Source organism: Triturus cristatus, chromosome 12 (assembly GCF_964204655.1).
Source record: "Triturus cristatus chromosome 12, aTriCri1.1, whole genome shotgun sequence".
NCBI classification, from domain to species: Eukaryota; Metazoa; Chordata; class Amphibia; order Caudata; family Salamandridae; genus Triturus; species Triturus cristatus.
The window spans coordinates 250,170,834-250,194,813 of record NC_140595.1 but is presented as its reverse complement, the minus strand read 5'-3'; positions in this window follow the sequence as shown (position 1 = coordinate 250,194,813).

Below are 23,980 nucleotides of genomic sequence, written 5' to 3'. Positions count from 1 at the left end.
TTAGACTCGTACTCTGGCCTACAGGTTAAGGTCTTAACTCTTACTCTGGCCTAATAGCTAAGGTCTTAAACTCGTACTCTGGCCTAATAGCTAAGGTCTTAACTCTTACTCTGGCCTACTGGTTAAGGTCTTAACTCTTGCTCTGGCCTAATAGCTAAGGTCTTAGACTCGTACTCTGGCCTAATGGTTAAGGTCTTAACTCTTACTCTGTCCTAATAGCTAAGGTCTTAACTCTTACTCTGGCCTAACAGCTAAGGTCTTAAACTCGTACTCTGGCCTAATAGCTAAGGTCTTAACTCTTACTCTGGCCTACTGGTTAAGGTCTTAACTCTTGCTCTGGCCTAATCGCTAAGGTCTTAGACGTGTACTCTGGTCTAATGGTTAAGGTCTTAACTCTTACTCTGGCCTAATCGCTAAGGTCTTAGACTTGTACTCTGGTCTAATGGTTAAGGTCTTAACTCTTACTCTGGCCTAATAGCTAAGGTCTTAGACTCGTACTCTGGTCTAATGGTTATGGTCTTAACTCTTACTCTGGCCTGCTGGTTAAGGTCTTAACTCTTACTCTGGCCTAATAGCTAAGGTCTTAGAAATGTACTATGGCCTACAGGTTAAGGTCTAAACTCTTACTCTGGCCTACTGGTTAAGGTCTTAACTCTTACTCTGGCCTAATAGCTAAGGTCTTAACTCTTACTCTGGCCTAATAGCTAAGGTCTTAGACTCGTACTCTGGCCTAATGGTTAAGGTCTTAACTCTTACTCTGTCCTAATAGCTAAGGTCTTAACTCTTACTCTGGCCTAATAGCTAAGGTCTTAACTCTTACTCTGGCCGAATGGTTAAGGTCTTAACTCTTACTCTGGCCTAATAGCTAAGGTCTTAACTCTTACTCTGGCCTAACAGCTAAGGGCCTAGACTCGTACTATGGCCTACAGGTTAAGGTCTTAACTCTTACCCTGGCCTACTGGTTAAGGTCTTAACTCTAACTCTGGCATAATAGATAAGGTCTTAGACTCGTACTCTGGCCTAATAGCTAAGGTCTTAGACTCGTACGCTGGCCTAATGGTTAAGGTCTTAACTCTTACTCTGGCCTACTGGTTAAGGTCTTAACTCTTACTCCGGCCTAATGGTTAAGGTCTTAACTCTTACTCTGGCCTACTGGTTAAGGTCTTAACTCTTACTCTGGCCTAATAGCAAAGGTCTTAGAATCGTACTATGGCCTACAGGTTAAGGTCTTAACTCTTACTCTGGCCTACTGGGTAAGGCCTTAACTCTTACTCTGGCCTAATAGCTAAGGTCTTAGACTCGTACTCTGGCCAACATGTTAAGGTCTTAACTCTTACTCTGTCCTAATAGCTAAGGTCTTAACTCTTACTCTGGCCTACAGGTTAAGGTCTTAACTCTTACTCTGGCCTAATAGCTAAGGTCCTAACTCTTACTCTGGCCTAATGGCTAAGGTCTTAGACCCATACTCTGGCCTAATGGTTAAGGTCTTAACTCTTACTCTGGCCTACTGGTTAAGGTCTTAACTCTTACTCTGGGCTAATAGCTAATGTCTTAACTCTTACTCTGGCCTAATGGTTAACGTCTTAACTCTTACTCTGGCCTACTGGTTAAGGTCTTAACTCTTACTTTGGTCTACTGGTTAAGGCTTAACTCTTACTCTGGCCTAATATCTAAGGTCTTAGACTTGTACTCTGGCCTACAGGTTAAGGTCTTAACTCTTACTCTGGCCTAATAGCTAAGGTCTTAAACTCGTACTCTGGCATAATAGCTAAGGTCTTAACTCTTACTCTGGCCTCCTGGTTAAGGTTTTAACTCTTACTCTGGCCTAATAGCTAAGGTCTTAGACTCGTACTCTGGCCTACAGGTTAAGGTCTTAACTCTTACTCTGGCCTAATAGCTAAGGTCTTAAACTCGTACTCTGGCCTAATAGCTAAGGTCTTAACTCTTACTCTGGCCTACTGGTTAAGGTCTTAACTCTTGCTCTGGCCTAATAGCTAAGGTCTTAGACTCGTACTCTGGCCTAATGGTTAAGGTCTTAACTCTTACTCTGTCCTAATAGCTAAGGTCTTAACTCTTACTCTGGCCTAACAGCTAAGGTCTTAAACTCGTACTCTGGCCTAATAGCTAAGGTCTTAACTCTTACTCTGGCCTACTGGTTAAGGTCTTAACTCTTGCTTTGGCCTAATCGCTAAGGTCTTAGACTTGTACTCTGGTCTAATGGTTAAGGTCTTAACTCTTACTCTGGCCTAATCGCTAAGGTCTTAGACTTATACTCTGGTCTAATGGTTAAGGTCTTAACTCTTACTCTGGCCTAATAGCTAAGGTCTTAGACTCGTACTCTGGTCTAATGGTTAAGGTCTTAACTCTTACTCTGGCCTGCTGGTTAAGGTCTTAACTCTTACTCTGGCCTAATAGCTAAGGTCTTAGAAATGTACTATGGCCTACTGGTTAAGGTCTAAACTCTTACTCTGGCCTACTGGTTAAGGTCTTAACTCTTACTCTGGCCTAATAGCTAAGGTCTTAACTCTTACTCTGGCCTAATAGCTAAGGTCTTAGACTCGTACTCTGGCCTAATGGTTAAGGTCTTAACTCTTACTCTGTCCTAATAGCTAAGGTCTTAACTCTTACTCTGGCCTAATAGCTAAGGTCTTAACTCTTACTCTGGCCGAATGGTTAAGGTCTTAACTCTTACTCTGGCCTAATAGCTAAGGTCTTAACTCTTACTCTGGCCTAACAGCTAAGGGCCTAGACTCGTACTATGGCCTACAGGTTAAGGTCTTAACTCTTACCCTGGCCTACTGGTTAAGGTCTTAACTCTAACTCTGGCCTAATAGATAAGGTCTTAGACTCGTACTCTGGCCTAATAGCTAAGGTCTTAGACTCGTACTCTGGCCTAATGGTTAAGGTCTTAACTCTTACTCTGGCCTACTGGTTAAGGTCTTAACTCTTACTCCGGCCTAATGGTTAAGGTCTTAACTCTTACTCTGGCCTACTGGTTAAGGTCTTAACTCTTACTCTGGCCTAATAGCAAAGGTCTTAGAATCGTACTATGGCCTACAGGTTAAGGTCTTAACTCTTACTCTGGCCTACTGGGTAAGGTCTTAACTCTTACTCTGGCCTAATAGCAAAGGTCTTAGAATCGTACTATGGCCTACAGGTTAAGGTCTTAACTCTTACTCTGGCCTACTGGGTAAGGTCTTAACTCTTACTCTGGCCTAATAGCTAAGGTCTTAGACTCGTACTCTGGCCTAATGGTTAAGGTCTTAACTCTTACTCTGTCCTAATAGCTAAGGTCTTAACTCTTACTCTGGCCTAACAGCTAAGGTCTTAAACTCGTACTCTGGCCTAATAGCTAAGGTCTTAACTCTTACTCTGGCCTACTGGTTAAGGTCTTAACTCTTGCTTTGGCCTAATCGCTAAGGTCTTAGACTTGTACTCTGGTCTAATGGTTAAGGTCTTAACTCTTACTCTGGCCTAATCGCTAAGGTCTTAGACTTGTACTCTGGTCTAATGGTTAAGGTCTTAACTCTTACTCTGGCCTAATAGCTAAGGTCTTAGACTCGTACTCTGGTCTAATGGTTAAGGTCTTAACTCTTACTCTGGCCTGCTGGTTAAGGTCTTAACTCTTACTCTGGCCTAATAGCTAAGGTCTTAGAAATGTACTATGGCCTACTGGTTAAGGTCTAAACTCTTACTCTGGCCTACTGGTTAAGGTCTTAACTCTTACTCTGGCCTAATAGCTAAGGTCTTAACTCTTACTCTGGCCTAATAGCTAAGGTCTTAGACTCGTACTCTGGCCTAATGGTTAAGGTCTTAACTCTTACTCTGTCCTAATAGCTAAGGTCTTAACTCTTACTCTGGCCTAATAGCTAAGGTCTTAACTCTTACTCTGGCCGAATGGTTAAGGTCTTAACTCTTACTCTGGCCTAATAGCTAAGGTCTTAACTCTTACTCTGGCCTAACAGCTAAGGGCCTAGACTCGTACTATGGCCTACAGGTTAAGGTCTTAACTCTTACCCTGGCCTACTGGTTAAGGTCTTAACTCTAACTCTGGCCTAATAGATAAGGTCTTAGACTCGTACTCTGGCCTAATAGCTAAGGTCTTAGACTCGTACTCTGGCCTAATGGTTAAGGTCTTAACTCTTACTCTGGCCTACTGGTTAAGGTCTTAACTCTTACTCCGGCCTAATGGTTAAGGTCTTAACTCTTACTCTGGCCTACTGGTTAAGGTCTTAACTCTTACTCTGGCCTAATAGCAAAGGTCTTAGAATCGTACTATGGCCTACAGGTTAAGGTCTTAACTCTTACTCTGGCCTACTGGGTAAGGTCTTAACTCTTACTCTGGCCTAATAGCTAAGGTGTTAGACTCGTACTCTGGCCAACATGTTAAGGTCTTAACTCTTACTCTTGCCTAATAGCTAAGGTCTTAACTCTTACTCTGGCCTAATAGATAAGGTCTTAGACTCGTACTGTGGCCTAATGGTTAAGGTCTTAACTCTTACTCTGGCCTACTGGTTAAGGTCTTAACTCTTACTCTGGCCTAATAGCTCAGGTCTTAACTCTTACTCAGGCCTAATAGCTAAGGTCTTAGTCTCGTACTCTGGCCTAATGGTTAAGGTCTTATCTCTTACTCAGGCCTACTGGTTAAGGTCTTAACTCTTACTCTGGCCCAACAGCTTAGGTCTTAACTCTTACTCTGGCCTACTGGTTAAAGTCTTAACTCTTTCTCTGGCCTAATAGCTAAGGTCTTAACTCTTACTCTGGCCTAATAGCTAAGATCTTAGACTCATACTCTGGCCTAATGGTTAAGGTCTTAACTCTTACTCTGGCCTACTGGTTAAGGTCTTAACTCTTACTCTGGCCTAATAGCTAAGGTCTTAGACTCGTACTCTGGCCTAATGGTTAAGGTCTTAACTCTTACTCTGGCCTCATAGCTAAGGTCTTAACTCTTACTCTGGCCTAATAGCTAAGGTCTTAGACTCGTACTCTGGCCTAATGGTTAAGGTCTTAACTCTTACTCTGGCCTAATAGATAAGGTCTTAACTCTTACTCTGGCCTAACAGCTAAGGTCTTAGACTTGTACTCTGGTCTAATGGTTAAGGTCTTAACTCTTACTCTGGCCTAATCGCTAAGGTCTTAGACTTGTACTCTGGTCTAATGGTTAAGGTCTTAACTCTTACTCTGGCCTAATAGCTAAGGTCTTAGACTCGTACTCTGGCCTAATGGTTAAGGTCTTAACTCTTACTCTGTCCTAATAGCTAAGGTCTTAACTCTTACTCTGGCCTAATAGCTAAGGTCTTAACTCTTACTCTGGCCGAATGGTTAAGGTCTTAACTCTTACTCTGGCCTAATAGCTAAGGTCTTAACTCTTACTCTGGCCTAACAGCTAAGGGCCTAGACTCGTACTATGGCCTACAGGTTAAGGTCTTAACTCTTACCCTGGCCTACTGGTTAAGGTCTTAACTCTAACTCTGGCATAATAGATAAGGTCTTAGACTCGTACTCTGGCCTAATAGCTAAGGTCTTAGACTCGTACGCTGGCCTAATGGTTAAGGTCTTAACTCTTACTCTGGCCTACTGGTTAAGGTCTTAACTCTTACTCCGGCCTAATGGTTAAGGTCTTAACTCTTACTCTGGCCTACTGGTTAAGGTCTTAACTCTTACTCTGGCCTAATAGCAAAGGTCTTAGAATCGTACTATGGCCTACAGGTTAAGGTCTTAACTCTTACTCTGGCCTACTGGGTAAGGCCTTAACTCTTACTCTGGCCTAATAGCTAAGGTCTTAGACTCGTACTCTGGCCAACATGTTAAGGTCTTAACTCTTACTCTGTCCTAATAGCTAAGGTCTTAACTCTTACTCTGGCCTACAGGTTAAGGTCTTAACTCTTACTCTGGCCTAATAGCTAAGGTCCTAACTCTTACTCTGGCCTAATGGCTAAGGTCTTAGACCCATACTCTGGCCTAATGGTTAAGGTCTTAACTCTTACTCTGGCCTACTGGTTAAGGTCTTAACTCTTACTCTGGGCTAATAGCTAATGTCTTAACTCTTACTCTGGCCTAATGGTTAACGTCTTAACTCTTACTCTGGCCTACTGGTTAAGGTCTTAACTCTTACTTTGGTCTACTGGTTAAGGCTTAACTCTTACTCTGGCCTAATATCTAAGGTCTTAGACTTGTACTCTGGCCTACAGGTTAAGGTCTTAACTCTTACTCTGGCCTAATAGCTAAGGTCTTAAACTCGTACTCTGGCATAATAGCTAAGGTCTTAACTCTTACTCTGGCCTCCTGGTTAAGGTTTTAACTCTTACTCTGGCCTAATAGCTAAGGTCTTAGACTCGTACTCTGGCCTACAGGTTAAGGTCTTAACTCTTACTCTGGCCTAATAGCTAAGGTCTTAAACTCGTACTCTGGCCTAATAGCTAAGGTCTTAACTCTTACTCTGGCCTACTGGTTAAGGTCTTAACTCTTGCTCTGGCCTAATAGCTAAGGTCTTAGACTCGTACTCTGGCCTAATGGTTAAGGTCTTAACTCTTACTCTGTCCTAATAGCTAAGGTCTTAACTCTTACTCTGGCCTAACAGCTAAGGTCTTAAACTCGTACTCTGGCCTAATAGCTAAGGTCTTAACTCTTACTCTGGCCTACTGGTTAAGGTCTTAACTCTTGCTTTGGCCTAATCGCTAAGGTCTTAGACTTGTACTCTGGTCTAATGGTTAAGGTCTTAACTCTTACTCTGGCCTAATCGCTAAGGTCTTAGACTTGTACTCTGGTCTAATGGTTAAGGTCTTAACTCTTACTCTGGCCTAATAGCTAAGGTCTTAGACTCGTACTCTGGTCTAATGGTTAAGGTCTTAACTCTTACTCTGGCCTGCTGGTTAAGGTCTTAACTCTTACTCTGGCCTAATAGCTAAGGTCTTAGAAATGTACTATGGCCTACTGGTTAAGGTCTAAACTCTTACTCTGGCCTACTGGTTAAGGTCTTAACTCTTACTCTGGCCTAATAGCTAAGGTCTTAACTCCTACTCTGGCCTAATAGCTAAGGTCTTAGACTCGTACTCTGGCCTAATGGTTAAGGTCTTAACTCTTACTCTGTCCTAATAGCTAAGGTCTTAACTCTTACTCTGGCCTAATAGCTAAGGTCTTAACTCTTACTCTGGCCGAATGGTTACGGTCTTAACTCTTACTCTGGCCTAATAGCTAAGGTCTTAACTCTTACTCTGGCCTAACAGCTAAGGGCCTAGACTCGTACTATGGCCTACAGGTTAAGGTCTTAACTCTTACCCTGGCCTACTGGTTAAGGTCTTAACTCTAACTCTGGCCTAATAGATAAGGTCTTAGACTCGTACTCTGGCCTAATAGCTAAGGTCTTAGACTCGTACTCTGGCCTAATGGTTAAGGTCTTAACTCTTACTCTGGCCTACTGGTTAAGGTCTTAACTCTTACTCCGGCCTAATGGTTAAGGTCTTAACTCTTACTCTGGCCTACTGGTTAAGGTCTTAACTCTTACTCTGGCCTAATAGCAAAGGTCTTAGAATCGTACTATGGCCTACAGGTTAAGGTCTTAACTCTTACTCTGGCCTACTGGGTAAGGTCTTAACTCTTACTCTGGCCTAATAGCAAAGGTCTTAGAATCGTACTATGGCCTACAGGTTAAGGTCTTAACTCTTACTCTGGCCTACTGGGTAAGGTCTTAACTCTTACTCTGGCCTAATAGCTAAGGTCTTAGACTCGTACTCTGGCCTAATGGTTAAGGTCTTAACTCTTACTCTGTCCTAATAGCTAAGGTCTTAACTCTTACTCTGGCCTAACAGCTAAGGTCTTAAACTCGTACTCTGGCCTAATAGCTAAGGTCTTAACTCTTACTCTGGCCTACTGGTTAAGGTCTTAACTCTTGCTTTGGCCTAATCGCTAAGGTCTTAGACTTGTACTCTGGTCTAATGGTTAAGGTCTTAACTCTTACTCTGGCCTAATCGCTAAGGTCTTAGACTTGTACTCTGGTCTAATGGTTAAGGTCTTAACTCTTACTCTGGCCTAATAGCTAAGGTCTTAGACTCGTACTCTGGTCTAATGGTTAAGGTCTTAACTCTTACTCTGGCCTGCTGGTTAAGGTCTTAACTCTTACTCTGGCCTAATAGCTAAGGTCTTAGAAATGTACTATGGCCTACTGGTTAAGGTCTAAACTCTTACTCTGGCCTACTGGTTAAGGTCTTAACTCTTACTCTGGCCTAATAGCTAAGGTCTTAACTCTTACTCTGGCCTAATAGCTAAGGTCTTAGACTCGTACTCTGGCCTAATGGTTAAGGTCTTAACTCTTACTCTGTCCTAATAGCTAAGGTCTTAACTCTTACTCTGGCCTAATAGCTAAGGTCTTAACTCTTACTCTGGCCGAATGGTTAAGGTCTTAACTCTTACTCTGGCCTAATAGCTAAGGTCTTAACTCTTACTCTGGCCTAACAGCTAAGGGCCTAGACTCGTACTATGGCCTACAGGTTAAGGTCTTAACTCTTACCCTGGCCTACTGGTTAAGGTCTTAACTCTAACTCTGGCCTAATAGATAAGGTCTTAGACTCGTACTCTGGCCTAATAGCTAAGGTCTTAGACTCGTACTCTGGCCTAATGGTTAAGGTCTTAACTCTTACTCTGGCCTACTGGTTAAGGTCTTAACTCTTACTCCGGCCTAATGGTTAAGGTCTTAACTCTTACTCTGGCCTACTGGTTAAGGTCTTAACTCTTACTCTGGCCTAATAGCAAAGGTCTTAGAATCGTACTATGGCCTACAGGTTAAGGTCTTAACTCTTACTCTGGCCTACTGGGTAAGGTCTTAACTCTTACTCTGGCCTAATAGCTAAGGTGTTAGACTCGTACTCTGGCCAACATGTTAAGGTCTTAACTCTTACTCTTGCCTAATAGCTAAGGTCTTAACTCTTACTCTGGCCTAATAGATAAGGTCTTAGACTCGTACTGTGGCCTAATGGTTAAGGTCTTAACTCTTACTCTGGCCTACTGGTTAAGGTCTTAACTCTTACTCTGGCCTAATAGCTCAGGTCTTAACTCTTACTCAGGCCTAATAGCTAAGGTCTTAGTCTCGTACTCTGGCCTAATGGTTAAGGTCTTAACTCTTACTCTGGCCTACTGGTTAAGGTCTTAACTCTTACCCTGGCCTACTGGTTAAGGTCTTAACTCTAACTCTGGCCTAATAGATAAGGTCTTAGACTCGTACTCTGGCCTAATAGCTAAGGTCTTAGACTCGTACTCTGGCCTAATGGTTAAGGTCTTAACTCTTACTCTGGCCTACTGGTTAAGGTCTTAACTCTTACTCCGGCCGCATTCAAGTCATTTTTCACGCGATCACGTCATTTGTCGCGCGATCAGGTATTTCTTCTCGCGATCATGCACCGCGCGAGTATGAGAAGATTGAGATCTCGAACATGTCATTCTACATCGCGAGCCAGAGAATGAGGACGCGGGCACATGAAATCGAACGCGAACAGGAGAAAGAGACCGCGAACACGTCATATCCAACGCGACAGGGACAAAGAAGAGAACGCGATCATATCGTTTTCGACACGCCGGCGGAAGTAATGTGAAGCTGGAGAACTCAACAATGTAAAATTTACAATTTGGAGAGGAATATCGGCTCTAGCAGCATGAAACCATCTGCAAATACTGATTTTGGATGAAAAGAACTCCTTACATTCACATTTGGCTTTCCTTTTTTGTGCAAGGACTCCAGGATTCATTTTTTTTTTACAAAGTGGAGAGAGGGAGGAAGTGACACAGATTCTCCAACTTCCTGTTCCTGTCCAGCAGGCTCCTCCCAGTGCTTTGTCCATCTCCTGCTCATTCTGCCTTTGGATTTGGAGCTGGAAAGATCTCTCTTTTTGTCTGCTGCATCATTGCAATTGGATTTCAGGATTTTTGGAATAGGATATTTTACAAGTAAGTGGTTGTTGTGTTTGATTGTGGGCATTGCAGTTGTTGTGTAACTACAATTTATTTTTGATAATTAATTATCATCATTCCTTTTTTTTTTTTTTAATTTATTTTAATTTTGTGGGTTGTAGTAGTAGGCCCGAGCTAGCCATGGGCATGGCCTCATGGGTGTGTGTGTGCATGATGAAGCAACTGTTCCTTTTGTTTTTTGAATATATTTCATTTTCAATCACATTTAGGGCATGGATGGCATTGGATTGAGTTGGGGAAGTGTGTATTTTGGGCCTAGGCCTGCAAGCTTGCCTGGCCTTGTCTGCCAGCAGGCCTGCTTTCATCCACTGCTACCAGAGCAGGTAGCCACAGCTTTAGTAATCTACTGTTTTCTGTGTGTTCTGTTGATTTTAGACATCATTTTGGGCATGGATGGCATTGGATTGAGTTGGGGAAGTGTGTATTTTGGGGTGGCCTTGCTGATGTTGTTGGGGCTCGCCATGTGGCTGGTGGCCATTTTGAGGCCTAGGCCTGCAAGCTTGCCTGGCCTTGTCTGCCAGCAGGCCTGCTTTCATCCACTGCTACCAGAGCAGGTAGCCACAGCTTTAGTAATCTACTGTTTTCTGTGTGTTCTGTTGATTTTAGACATCATTTTGGGCATGGATGCCATTGGATTGAGTTGGGGAAGTGTGTATTTTGGGGTGGCCTTGCTGATGTTGTTGGGGCTCGCCATGTGGCTGGTGGCCATTTTGAGGCCTAGGCCTGCAAGCTTGCCTGGCCTTGTCTGCCAGCAGGCCTGCTTTCATCCACTGCTACCAGAGCAGGTAGCCACAGCTTTAGTAATCTACTGTTTTCTGTGTGTTCTGTTGATTTTAGACATCATTTTGGGCATGGATGCCATTGGATTGAGTTGGGGAAGTGTGTATTTTGGGGTGGCCTTGCTGATGTTGTTGGGGCTCTCCATGTGGCTGGTGGCCATTTTGAGGCCTAGGCCTGCAAGCTTGCCTGGCCTTGTCTGCCAGCAGGCCTGCTTTCATCCACTGCTACCAGAGCAGGTAGCCACAGCTTTAGTAATCTACTGTTTTCTGTGTGTTCTGTTGATTTTAGACATCATTTTGGGCATGGATGCCATTGGATTGAGTTGGGGAAGTGTGTATTTTGGGGTGGCCTTGCTGATGTTGTTGGGGCTCGCCATGTGGCTGGTGGCCATTTTGAGGCCTAGGCCTGCAAGCTTGCCTGCCCTTGTCTGCCAGCAGGCCTGCTTTCATCCACTGCTACCAGAGCAGGTAGCCACAGCTTTAGTAATCTACTGTTTTCTGTGTGTTCTGTTGATTTTAGACATCATTTTGGGCATGGATGGCATTGGATTGAGTTGGGGAAGTGTGTATTTTGGGGTGGCCTTGCTGATGTTGTTGGGGCTCGCCATGTGGCTGGTGGCCATTTTGAGGCCTAGGCCTGCAAGCTTGCCTGGCCTTGTCTGCCAGCAGGCCTGCTTTCATCCACTGCTACCAGAGCAGGTAGCCACAGCTTTAGTAATCTACTGTTTTCTGTGTGTTCTGTTGATTTTAGACATCATTTTGGGCATGGATGGCATTGGATTGAGTTGGGGAAGTGTGTATTTTGGGGTGGCCTTGCTGATGTTGTTGGGGCTCGCCATGTGGCTGGTGGCCATTTTGAGGCCTAGGCCTGCAAGCTTGCCTGGCCTTGTCTGCCAGCAGGCCTGCTTTCATCCACTGCTACCAGAGCAGGTAGCCACAGCTTTAGTAATCTACTGTTTTCTGTGTGTTCTGTTGATTTTAGACATCATTTTGGGCATGGATGCCATTGGATTGAGTTGGGGAAGTGTGTATTTTGGGGTGGCCTTGCTGATGTTGTTGGGGCTCTCCATGTGGCTGGTGGCCATTTTGAGGCCTAGGCCTGCAAGCTTGCCTGCCCTTGTCTGCCAGCAGGCCTGCTTTCATCCACTGCTACCAGAGCAGGTAGCCACAGCTTTAGTAATCTACTGTTTTCTGTGTGTTCTGTTGATTTTAGACATCATTTTGGGCATGGATGCCATTGGATTGAGTTGGGGAAGTGTGTATTTTGGGGTGGCCTTGCTGATGCTGTTGGGGCTCGCCATTTGGCTGGTGGCCATTTTGAGGCCTAGGCCTGCAAGCTTGCCTGGCCTTGTCTGCCAGCAGGCCTGCTTTCATCCACTACTACCAGAGCAGGTAGCCACAGCTTTAGTAATCTACTGTTTTCTGTGTGTTCTGTTGATTTTAGACATCATTTTGGGCATGGATGGCATTGGATTGAGTTGGGGAAGTGTGTATTTTGGGGTGGCCTTGCTGATGCTGTTGGGGCTCTCCATGTGGCTGGTGGCCATTTTGAGGCCTAGGCCTGCAAGCTTGCCTGGCCTTGTCTGCCAACAGGCCTGCTTTCATCCACTGCTACCAGAGCAGGTAGCCACAGCTTTAGTAATCTACTGTTTTCTGTGTGTTCTGTTGATTTTAGACATCATTTTGGGCATGGATGGCATTGGATTGAGTTGGGGAAGTGTGTTTTTTGGGGTGGCCTTGCTGATGCTGTTGGGGCTCGCCATGTGGCTGGTGGCCATTTTGAGGCCTAGGCCTGCAAGCTTGCCTGGCCTTGTCTGCCAACAGGCCTGCTTTCATCCACTGCTACCAGAGCAGGTAGCCACAGCTTTAGTAATCTACTGTTTTCTGTGTGTTCTGTTGATTTTAGACATCATTTTGGGCATGGATGGCATTGGATTGAGTTGGGGAAGTGTGTTTTTTGGGGTGGCCTTGCTGATGTTGTTGGGCCTGGACATGTGGCTGGTGGCCATTTTGAGGCCTAGGCCTGCAAGCTTGCCTGGCCTTGTCTGCCAGCAGGCCTGCTTTCATCCACTGCTACCAGAGCAGGTAGCCACAGCTTTATTGATCAAGTGTTTTCTATGTGATCTGTTGAATTTTTAGACATCACCTTCCTGAGAGTGTAGTGTGGCTGTACACAGTACTAGTAGTATAACATAGCTCTAGTTAAAAAAAATTCATAAATGGCTAGACTATCTTTTGTTTGCACTAGTACAGTACTAAGTAACTGAACCACAAAAACAAATGCAACATTTCACTGATGTTCTTCTCCTGTCTTCTTTGCTTTTAGGTGCACAAAAGACAGAGTAGGAGGTGTCATCGGCATCACCTGGCTACCCGTTGTACTGCCAGCCAGACAGAAGTCCTGCTGCGCATCACGCCCACGTGTGACCAGAACTTGTTGTGCATCTGCCTCCTGCCTGACGTCGGAATAAGATGGCCCCAAAGAAAGGTACCAGGTCCAGTACCAAGAAAGTTGCTGGTGAGAAGAAGGAACAGAAAAAGGAAGTGCCATTAACCACGACTGGTGGTGTGCCGGCCAAGGTTTTTTTTGGCACCAAAGCGTTGTCCGGGAACCAAGCTGGGAGCAGCACAGCGGTCCAGCAACCCCACCAACCTAGGCCCAAGGGCTTTACTGTCGCAGAGGTAGCCAGTCTACTAACGGGCAGCGGTGTTGAAGAAATGTCATTACCGCAAAGTAGTACACAATCAAGTTCAACGCAGGCGCAAACTCAGCAGATCAGTGTGCAGCCGGCGCAACCAGAACAGCAGCAGCAGCCGGCGCAACCAGAACAGCAGCAGCAGCCGGCGCAACCAGAACAGCAGCAGCAGCCGGCGCAACCAGAACAGCAGCAGCAGCCGCCGCAACCAGAACAGCAGCAGCAGCCGCCGCAACCAGACCAGCAGCAGCAGCCGCCGCAACCAGACCAGCAGCAGCAGCCGCCGCAACCAGACCAGCAGCAGCAGCCGCCGCAACCAGAACAGCAGCAGCCGCCACAACAGCCCACCATAGTAGTTGTTGCTCCTGACGTAGGGGCATTTCAGGAAATCGAGCTTCCTGCAGACAAAGCGGAGCGAAGTCAAACCACTGTTCCAGAACATCTATTGTCTTCCAGACCACCAGCAAGGAAAAGGAGGCTTAGTCCATCATCTTCTTCTTCAAGCCCCGCTTCTGATGATCGTGATGACACTTGGGTCCCACCAGCTCGGTCTGAGAGTGAAGTACGCCACAAGACATTGCTTCTGAAAAGGAAGGTCCCAGAAAAACTTAGAGTTATGGAGGTAGATGTAGAAGAGGGGGGTGATGATGTTGATGAAGACGAGCCAGTCATTACGCACATTACTCCCGCCCCAAAGGGATTGGAGACCGACATTCTAACCCTATCCAGAAAGGCTGCTACTGAGCGGGATGCAGCACGGATCTCACCAACACAGGTTACACCACCACTACCTCCAGCTGCCATATTTTCCAAGGCCCGGCAGGGACCTACATCCAGCTCAACCACCTCAGTAGGAAGTGGTAGTAAAAGTCACAGTGTAGGTGGACAGGGTCACATATTTTCAAGGACCCCCTCAAGTTCATCTGGTGTTGAAAGTGGCACATCCAGCAGTGCCAGAAAGTTCTCCTCCCCAGTTTGGGACTTCTTTTCTGTTAGCGCCAAGGAGGAGAACGTTGCTATATGCGCAATTTGTCGGCAAGGTGTTCGGCGTGGTAAGCTTGGTACAAACTATGGTACCGGAGGACAAGCAAGTCATCTCAGAACACACCACACTATTGTGTGGGAGGATCACCTACTTAAGTTAAAAGAAAGTAGGAAAACTAAACCCTTTGAAGTTGGTCAGGAATCAGGGAGCGATATTATTGTGGTGGCAGGTGAAGAACAGGGAGGCATTTCTAGCCCTGTCTCCAGTAGTGCAGTCACTGCAGTGGTAACGCCCACATCCTCCTCAGTAACATCAGAGTGGCACCGCAGTAAGAGCCATACTCAGAGTGTGGGTGAGACACCAAGGCGACCGGCGGCGAGTACCTCAATGAGACAATCTGTGTCGTTGAGCCTTAGTGGGTTAATGGCACCACTAAGGAAAGTAAGCCAGCCTACCATTGACAGCATGTTTAGGTTGGAGGGGCAGTTCCAACGCAACCACCCAACGGCACGATTGTACAATGCGAAGCTGGCTAAAATGTTAGCGCTGGACCTTCTTCCTTTTTCATTTGTGGAAGGGGTGGGTTTCCTTGAATTTGTGTCTGCCATCTGCCCGAAATGGAAAGTTCCAAGCCGGTCCTATTTCGCAAGAATTGCTGTTCCGGCACTACATCATGATGTGCTGGAATTGGTTGGACAAGCTTTGCAGAAGAGTGCTGTGCACAATATCCACCTGACAACAGACATGTGGACCAGTTGCCAAGCCACAGATTACATGTGTATCACTGCACACTGGATCTCTTTTGTGGGGGTTAAAGATCTACTATCTGCACGAGGTGTTGTTGACACAGCTGCGATTTTTGAAGGTACTCGGAAACATGCAACTGTAGCCATGTTCGCCATGGAGAAATCTCATACGGCTGAAAACATTTTAGAAGAGTTTCGCACCAAGGTTTTGGAATGGCTGCAGCCCAGAGGGCTTGGTATTGGTTTTGTTGCCACAGACAATGGCAGTAATGTACTTAAGGCCATGGAACTTGGTTCCTATTTCAGGGTTCCGTGTTTGGCACACTGCATAAACATTATAGTGCAAGACTTTCTGAAAAAAGAACCCATAGTAAGCAATTTACTGTCCATCTGCCGAAGAATATGCACTCATTTCAGCCATTCTTTTAAAGCTCGGAAGCAGCTGAGGATCTTCCAACGTGAGCGTAGGGTGCCAGTCAAGGCACTCATCCAGGAGGTGGCAACACGTTGGAACTCAACGTATTACATGCTTGATCGTCTGTACGAACAGCACAGGTCACTCAATGATTATGTCTGGTACAAAGGCAGTGATGCTAGTGTTAAAGGCATGACCCTTCAGAGGGAGCAATGGACCCTAATTCAATGCCTGACTGAGATGCTGTCTCCTTTTGAGGTCTTCACACGTGAAGTCAGCAAGGAGGACTGTACAATGGGCCAAGCGATCCCATTGTTGCAAATGCTAGAGCATGAGCTGAATAATGTGTCTGAATCCTACAAAGGTGTAGAGGACAGAAGGCAAGCCCATGACTTGGTGGAGAGCTTATCCAGGCGCTTATCAGAAAATGTAAGGATACAAAATAAAATTTTGTCACAAGACCATTACATTTGTGCCACAATTCTGGATCCACGTGCAAAATTAGGACTGTTCCGTTCTTTTTCCGACACTGATGTTGCCCGCTACAAAAGTTGTATAGCTGAAGCAGCCATCAAGTTTGAAAACGAAGGGCTGCTAATTAAAAGCCCGCCACATCAACCCACAACAAGTACTGATACTGAAGCAGGCCATGCAGAATCAAGTGCAACTTCGTCGGCTGAGGGCAGTGCGGTTGGCTCACAATCGCAACACTCACCATCACCATCGACTACAAAAACAATAACTGGATCATTCGGCCGAGTACAATCATTATCAGATTGGTATGTAAAGATGGGCCGTAAGCACAGTGCTGATGCACAGAAAAAACAGCACAAAAGCTTACCAGCAGCAACCCTGAACATTGAGCGGATGGTCCAGGCCTATCTGGACGATCCAACAGAGGTGTACGTTGATCAAAACCCAGTGCAGTATTGGTATAGGAAAAGGTCTGAATGGCCACAGCTCAGCAGGCTGGCGATAAGCTATCTGGCTTGCCCTGTCGCAAGTGTCTCTTCCGAACGTGTTTTCAGTGCTGCTGGTTCCATTGTAACCTTGAGAAGGACCAGTCTATCTCCCAAAAACGTGGAGAGGTTAACAATGATCAAAATGAATCAGCACTTCATACCACCGAATTACACAATGCATGAATCAACAGAGGAAGATGAGGACAGCGGCTCAGGTGACGGTAGTATTGTGTCAGATGATTACCTACTACTGGAAGATCCCCCAGAGTTTGAGGACGAGCTATACTTCCCTGACAATTAGGCTCGCACTTACTGTCTTCCTCCCTTTTTTCCCCCTTTGTTTGTGTCTGTTGTTCCGGTTATAAACTTGTGAATCGCAACCAATGCATTATCACCGTCTTCTAATCTTCTAATTTAAGATACAAGTTTCAGGTGTCTGCCATTTGACACTACAGTCCTCAGAATCCAGCTCCTCCGCTCGATCATACTGCATCTCCTGGTCAATTCCATTTCCCTCATGAATGATGATTGGATGATGGTAACAACAAATTCAAACTTTCCTCGTCCTTCCAAAACAAGTGGACCATGAATCTGATGACTTCTATAGCTATCCTCCTTCAGAGCCGAGAGAGACTGGCCATTAACTGAAAATAAGATGCAACAGGTAATGATTGATGCCATGCATTGTCCGCAGAAAAGCAGACTGAGTGATGTAGATTTTGTTGTGTGTGTTGCGCATGAATGAATTGATGTAATTGTGCACTGCCACTAATCAACTTTCTACAGAACACACTAGTAATTACTAATTTTCCTCTTCTGGCAAACAAGAAATGTGTACTTCTCTCCTGCATCTTGGTGATACATTGCTTTTAATTCAATACAGGAAGGGCACTCACTCAATCTGCTGCGCAATGCAAATGACTGTGACTTAACAGCACCGTCCATCATGATGATGGCGAAAGAGACGGCCTGCAGCGTTAACGAGATGAGATGCAACAGGTAATGATTGATGCCATGCATTGGCCGCAGAATAGCAGACTGAATGATGTAGATTTTGTGGTGTGTTTCGCATGAATTGATGTAATTGTGCACTGCCACTAATCAACTTTCTACAGAACACACTAGTAATTACTAATTTTCCTCTTCTGGCAAACAAGAAATGTGTACTTCTCTCCTGCATCTTGGTGATACATTGCTTTTAATTCAATACAGGAAGGGCACTCACTCAATCTGCTGCGCAATGCAAATGACTGTGACTTAACAGCACCGTCCATCATGATGATGGCGAAAGAGACGGCCTGCAGCGTTAACGAGATGAGATGCAACAGGTAATGATTGATGCCATGCATTGGCCGCAGAATAGCAGACTGAATGATGTAGATTTTGTGGTGTGTTTCGCATGAATTGATGTAATTGTGCACTGCCACTAATCAACTTTCTACAGAACACACTAGTAATTACTAATTTTCCTCTTCTGGCAAACAAGAAATGTGTACTTCTCTCCTGCATCTTGGTGATACATTGCTTTTAATTCAATACAGGAAGGGCACTCACTCAATCTGCTGCGCAATGCAAATGACTGTGACTTAAACAGCACCGTCCTTCATGATGATGGCGAAAGAGACGGCCCGTTAACTTAAGATGAGAAGTAACAGGTAATAAATGATGATAATTAATGGCATGCATTGGACACCTGACTCTGAGCTATTGATCTTTGTGTTGGCGTTGTTTGTTGTGCACAAAGTGAATGATGTCAAAGTGTACTAGTGTTAATCTATCTTTCTGTACACAATAAAGAATGACTCAAGTCAGTAATATTTATATTTCTACTCTTGTTGTGTTCTAAAAATTACACTTGTACTGCAGGCCGATCTTCAGTCAGTAGAAGTATCAGAGCTGATGATGAAGTCAGGAGGATGTTTCATGAGTGGCATAAAACGGAAAAGCCTAAAGGTAAACACGTGAACCACAACCACAGCACACCCAAATGTCTGTGTAGAAGTTGAATAGAGTGTAGCGGTGGGATGACTACAGTGCATTGATTTTACTAACTTTAACTGTAAAATGCTATGTCTGGAATGGATAATGTGCTTTGCGTTTGTCCAACTCTTTGAGAGAAAAAAAAAAGGACTCTAAAGTGGTAACGTAGGATGTGCTAATGGTAAGCACTGTGGGCCTGATCTCTCCTGTTACTGTTGAAGGTCTATGCTGGAAACAGACTACAGTAGAGATGATGCATATGCATACATGCCACCTCGGAAAGTGTTCTTGTTGCACTACACCATCACTTGTGCATTTGTTTTCACTTTCTTTCTGAATATCCCCTTTGGTTTTCAATCTAAAATTACAGGCCGGGCCTTGTCCAAAACTTTGTAAAACATTACAATGCATATTAATTACCTTACCAATCAATCACCTTTTTATTCCAGCCGGGCAGTGGCGAGTGGTGAGGCGACACACCCTAGATTGATGGACGAGAGGAGCAAGAGGAATGCCGAGATGCAAAAAACCAGTCCACATTTTTGACCAGGATAAGACAGTAACAGTATCCACTTTTCACTTCTTTTAAAAAATTTGATTAATATCTTGTATACATTCTTTACAACAGTGTGTTCTTGGAGTTGTTATTATCAATCATCATTACGTTTTCTCTGTGTTTACGATTCTTCACTACCAATATTTAAAATTTCTATTTGCTATCTGTTAAAGTTTTAAGGCCGGAACAGAACAAGAAATAGAAGTGTATGTAATCCGGGTCTCATCATGCATGCATTTCCTTTTTTATACCTTAACATATGGAATGGATATGGTATGGTAGTCTTCAATGATTGTCGTTTGTTTGTCTATGTATGCATACTGTTTTTCTATGTCAAACCTTTCCCAAAATCCCCCTTCCCATCCAATCAACGGACCCTAACCCTCTTCCCCCGGGCTGTGTGACTTATTGTCGAGGTGTAACTAAATTAAAAGTACACCAATACTTAATCACACACTTGCTGGGGCGGATGTGGTGAAAGCAACACTACTTCAATTTCAATGCAGAGCGATGATCTTCTTCTGCTTGCCCACCCATGAGTAGGATATTTCACAGGTTATTTTATTTAACAAAGGAACATATACCTCAGCATGAATTGCCGGCATTGATTTGATTTGTTTGTTGTCATTCCTCATATACAGCACTAACTGTTAGACTGTAGGCATAGCCAAGTCGACAAAACTATAGTTTGTAACTCTGTCTAGTAGGCTATCCTCATAATATCCAGCATTCATTTTTTTTGTCAAATATTTGAACATATAATTGTTGCTCGGTAAATTCTGTGATGTACTTCATTCAACTACTCCTCTAACAGTCTCTCAAAGGCGATTGACTATCTCCTTTTCTTTTTTTGGAAATGCTGCTACCCTGCCAGTGTATACTACTACTATACTACCACCACCACCCCAATCATGGCATGTATGAAAAAGGAAACCATCTTCACCATGCAGCCAGTGCTGTGCCACAGTTGGACATAAACATCAAGCACCGGTAAGAGAGAAGTTTGGGGGAGGCAGAATCAATAATGGACATGTCAATGATGTCAGTTTCAAACACCACTCCAAAGAATGCATAGTAGGACCAGTCAATGAGTGAGGTGTGTCGCATCTATCTGTTTGTGTCTTATACAGTCAGCAAATTATTGAAATCAAACACACGCTATGGGCGGCCATGCACCAGCAAAGAAACAGTGTGATGTAAAACAGTTACCCCACCTACAAAACATTAACAACATTGCATGTAACATAGAAAAATATATTTAATTGACCCTAACAAATAAACTAAACCCACAAAAGCTGACCCACCCCCCTCCCTAACCCCAACGACTGTCCATAGAAATAGAGAACGCCCAAACGAGTGAGGAAACAAACAGGAATTAAAAAAGGGGCAGTGACAGGGACTAACTGGTGGGGCGGGACTGGAGGAGGACACGAATCTGGTCCTCTAAATGGGCGACGCGGCGTCTAAGGCCGCGGCAGTTGCAACCACAGTGGGGGGGGGCACCGGAGATGGCACGGTGGCGGCGGGCAGCCGCCAGACGGTGGCGCCGTACCGCTGGAGGGCGGTGGCTGGGGCCCGGGGCACTGGAGGAGGCTTCAATTGCTGCTGCACTCTCCTCCTCCTCCTCGGCTAGGACCACCAGCCGCCGGTATTCCTGCTGGATTGCCTCCAGCTTCCGGCGCCGTGCCTTGGCGGCCAACTCCTTGCGGTTGATTTTCGGAGTAGCTGTGTATCAAAAAGAAAAAAACACGACAATTGTAAAATATAGTCTTAATAAAACAGTAGGACAAGGTAATTATTTATACACATAGTGGCATGGTAGAGTAGCACTATAAAATAAAGCACAGTAGTACATAACATTTTAAATGTCGCCCGTCCTTCTTCCTTCCACCTGTCTTACACTTTTTAGTTGAACAGTGCACCAGGTGCTCTTCTCCATAAAACTTTCAAAGCGGAGTTGAAATCAGATAGATGAGGCCATTGGTTACTCAATACTCTGGCTCCTAGTCCTATACCAATTAAAGGGAATTCTAGTCTTCTAGTTCACTCTTCAAACGTCCCCAAGAACTCATACTTACTTACGACATCGGATAGCGGGCGGACTTTGTCCGCCCGCCATCCGACTGCTAAAAAGGGTGGGGGTCCCGTGGGGACAATTAATTAGGATGATGCGCCCGGCACAGTGGCGGGCGCACCCTGTTATTTTAATTTTAAATTCTGGTTGGCTTTGCTGAAAGCAATGCTAAAATGTTGTGCTGCTTTTCCAAGCACAACATGACGGGCCTCGCACGGAGCCTGTCACGTTTTGCTTTGAAAGTCGGGGGGTACCATAGCATCGGTAGGTACCCTCCATGGGGGCCCCCAAGCATACTCTGCAATGTGTGCATGCCTTTCCGTGGCGGACGGTAATGCCGCCACGCAAAGGCATTCCAAAATGCAGATTATATGGCTGCCGGTGTGGTGAGAGAGACACCACCGCCATATTGAACCCTTTTCCGCCTAGACATGTCTGAATATTTTCTACAGGGATGGCGGGAGGTTTGCCCCTGCTGTGACGGCAGTGAATTCCAGCCAGCCCGGCGGGGGCAATACGCCCACCATCCTAATGGGGCCCTAATTCACAACTTTACAGTATACATAGACATACAGTACACCTTTGCAGTGAGTGTGCTGTCAAGTTCAACAATAGTTAAAGATTATGAATCTAACTTACCACCGCCTGCCACTGGTGCTGCCACTCCCCCTCCGTTGCTATCTGCAACTGCCGCATCCTCGCCCTCGGCGTCGCCTTCGCTGGCCCCAGCAATGGTGGTCGGTAGTGCGCCTAGAAAACATTACACATTTATTAGGCAACATATACACCTCCCCCCTATTGATCAGTAGCAAGGTTGAAAAATGAGTTAATACTAACATAAATCACTAGTACAAATCAGGTAGTAGTAGAGTAGACACTAAGTTATATGATCATTGTAGCATTTGCTTGATTAGCCCTAGCCATGCACATGTGACGTTACCTTTACCTTGCAGCTTCTTAAGACACCTTTGAGCCCACATGACCTGCCTCACACTGCTACTGTCTAGTCTACGCGCTGCGTACAGGCGGTCAACAAACATTAACCAGCCACTTTTTTAGGAAGAACTGGTGTACTACTGTTACTGTTAGTCCATATTGCTTATCCATAGATGCTACACTTTTTGGCACGGCTGAGAAATGCTTGCAAGTTGCAATATACTAACGCACACCATTTCTTTTTTCGCATTACAGACGCAAGATTCGCTTCTACGAACCAGAGCTTCTGAACGATGCACCAACTACCAGTACTAGGTTCTTCTGAGGTGAGGGGTCCCTTCACTCACATCTTCATTTATAAATGTATATAAACTAAATTGCTATGGGATGGTGGTGCTGCCTTCCACCACTTCAGTTATCATGATTTAATTCCCAACTGTATTAGTGTAACAATGTATTTTGTTTTAATGTTATTGATTTGCCGGTTGGTGCTGCTAAGATAACAGTGTACAGACCTTCTCAAATTGAAATAAAAATTTTAAACTTACATAGACTTCGTGGTATTTGGTGTGGAGTGGACTAACTTACACGATTGAGCAAATTAAAGTAAGGGTGTGCATGTGAATTGCTTCCACGACAGAGGTTGGGTGTGTTAATGTTCTGGGTTGTCTACTTGTTGGTTGTCTTGGGGGGAGGGTTCCGAGACCTAATAGGTATGACAAGACAGTACTATAGTCAAGCAGTGGAATTGTGGTGGGTGCGGAATTTCTGATTGAGGTGTGCAAGGAAGGTCCAACCTACCATCACCAACATCCTATTTTCTGGTGCAAATGTATGTGCAAGATCCCTACAACAGTTGTATGTCCTATAGGGTATCATATCAAAATATTAAGAAATCTGGTAGGGCTGTTGCTGTGAATTTTCAAAGCCTAAACATCAACAAGAGTAAAAAGTAGTACAAGACAACGACCCAACGGATTGTACGAGCTACTGGTGAATATGAGTTTTATATTACAACCTTTCACAAAGAGTGCCACTGGGCAAGACTAGCTACTACAGTACAGACAGACAGACTGATAGTATGTAGTAGTACTCAGTCATCGTAGCGGAGGCAGGGATAAGCTTTTTGAAACCGTACAGATCGAAGGATAATTGGTGGTAAAAAAATAGCATTTGGAAACACACTATAGTTCGGGAGAAATGGGGCAGTAAAAGTTATGGAATAAGAAATATTATTAAAAACAAGAAGACTTACTGGGGCCAGCAGAGGAGCCCTCAGCGGTGTCCTCCTCGTGGTGTTCCTGTCCCGCCGACTGCCCAGTCCCTGCCCGTCTGCCCCTGGGTGCTGATGAACAGGAAAGATATAAGAAAGACAAACATTGATGGATGGTGTCAACTTAAGCAAATACAATTTTTTTCAACAACGGTCAAAAAACACTTATCTAAACAATTGCAATAACTACATTGACCGATCTCATCTGGTCAACATGTAATATCGGGGGATTCGCAGTTCGACTACTTAAGTTACTATTTATCAACAGTAATCCATTCTTCCATTCTGATTCCAGAAAACTAAGTTACAAGTAAGCCTAAGTATTAGTACAACCTACCACCCAACCTAGCCCACCTATTCCAGGCATGCCAATTGTACATTAAGTATGCATTTCGACTGTATTCCTCAACAATGTGTATGATCCAATCATGGAGGACACATTAACATGACTACATTTTTTGTATATACACAATTTTGGTTTGATTGATGCTCATCTGCTACTGCTAAGTAACTGCAAAGCCTACCTCCACTCATTGAACAAACTAGAAAGGTTCTAAAGACTGGCGTACTAGCAGCACGTCACGTAACTGAGTGAGGGGGCATCACGCATACCACTAA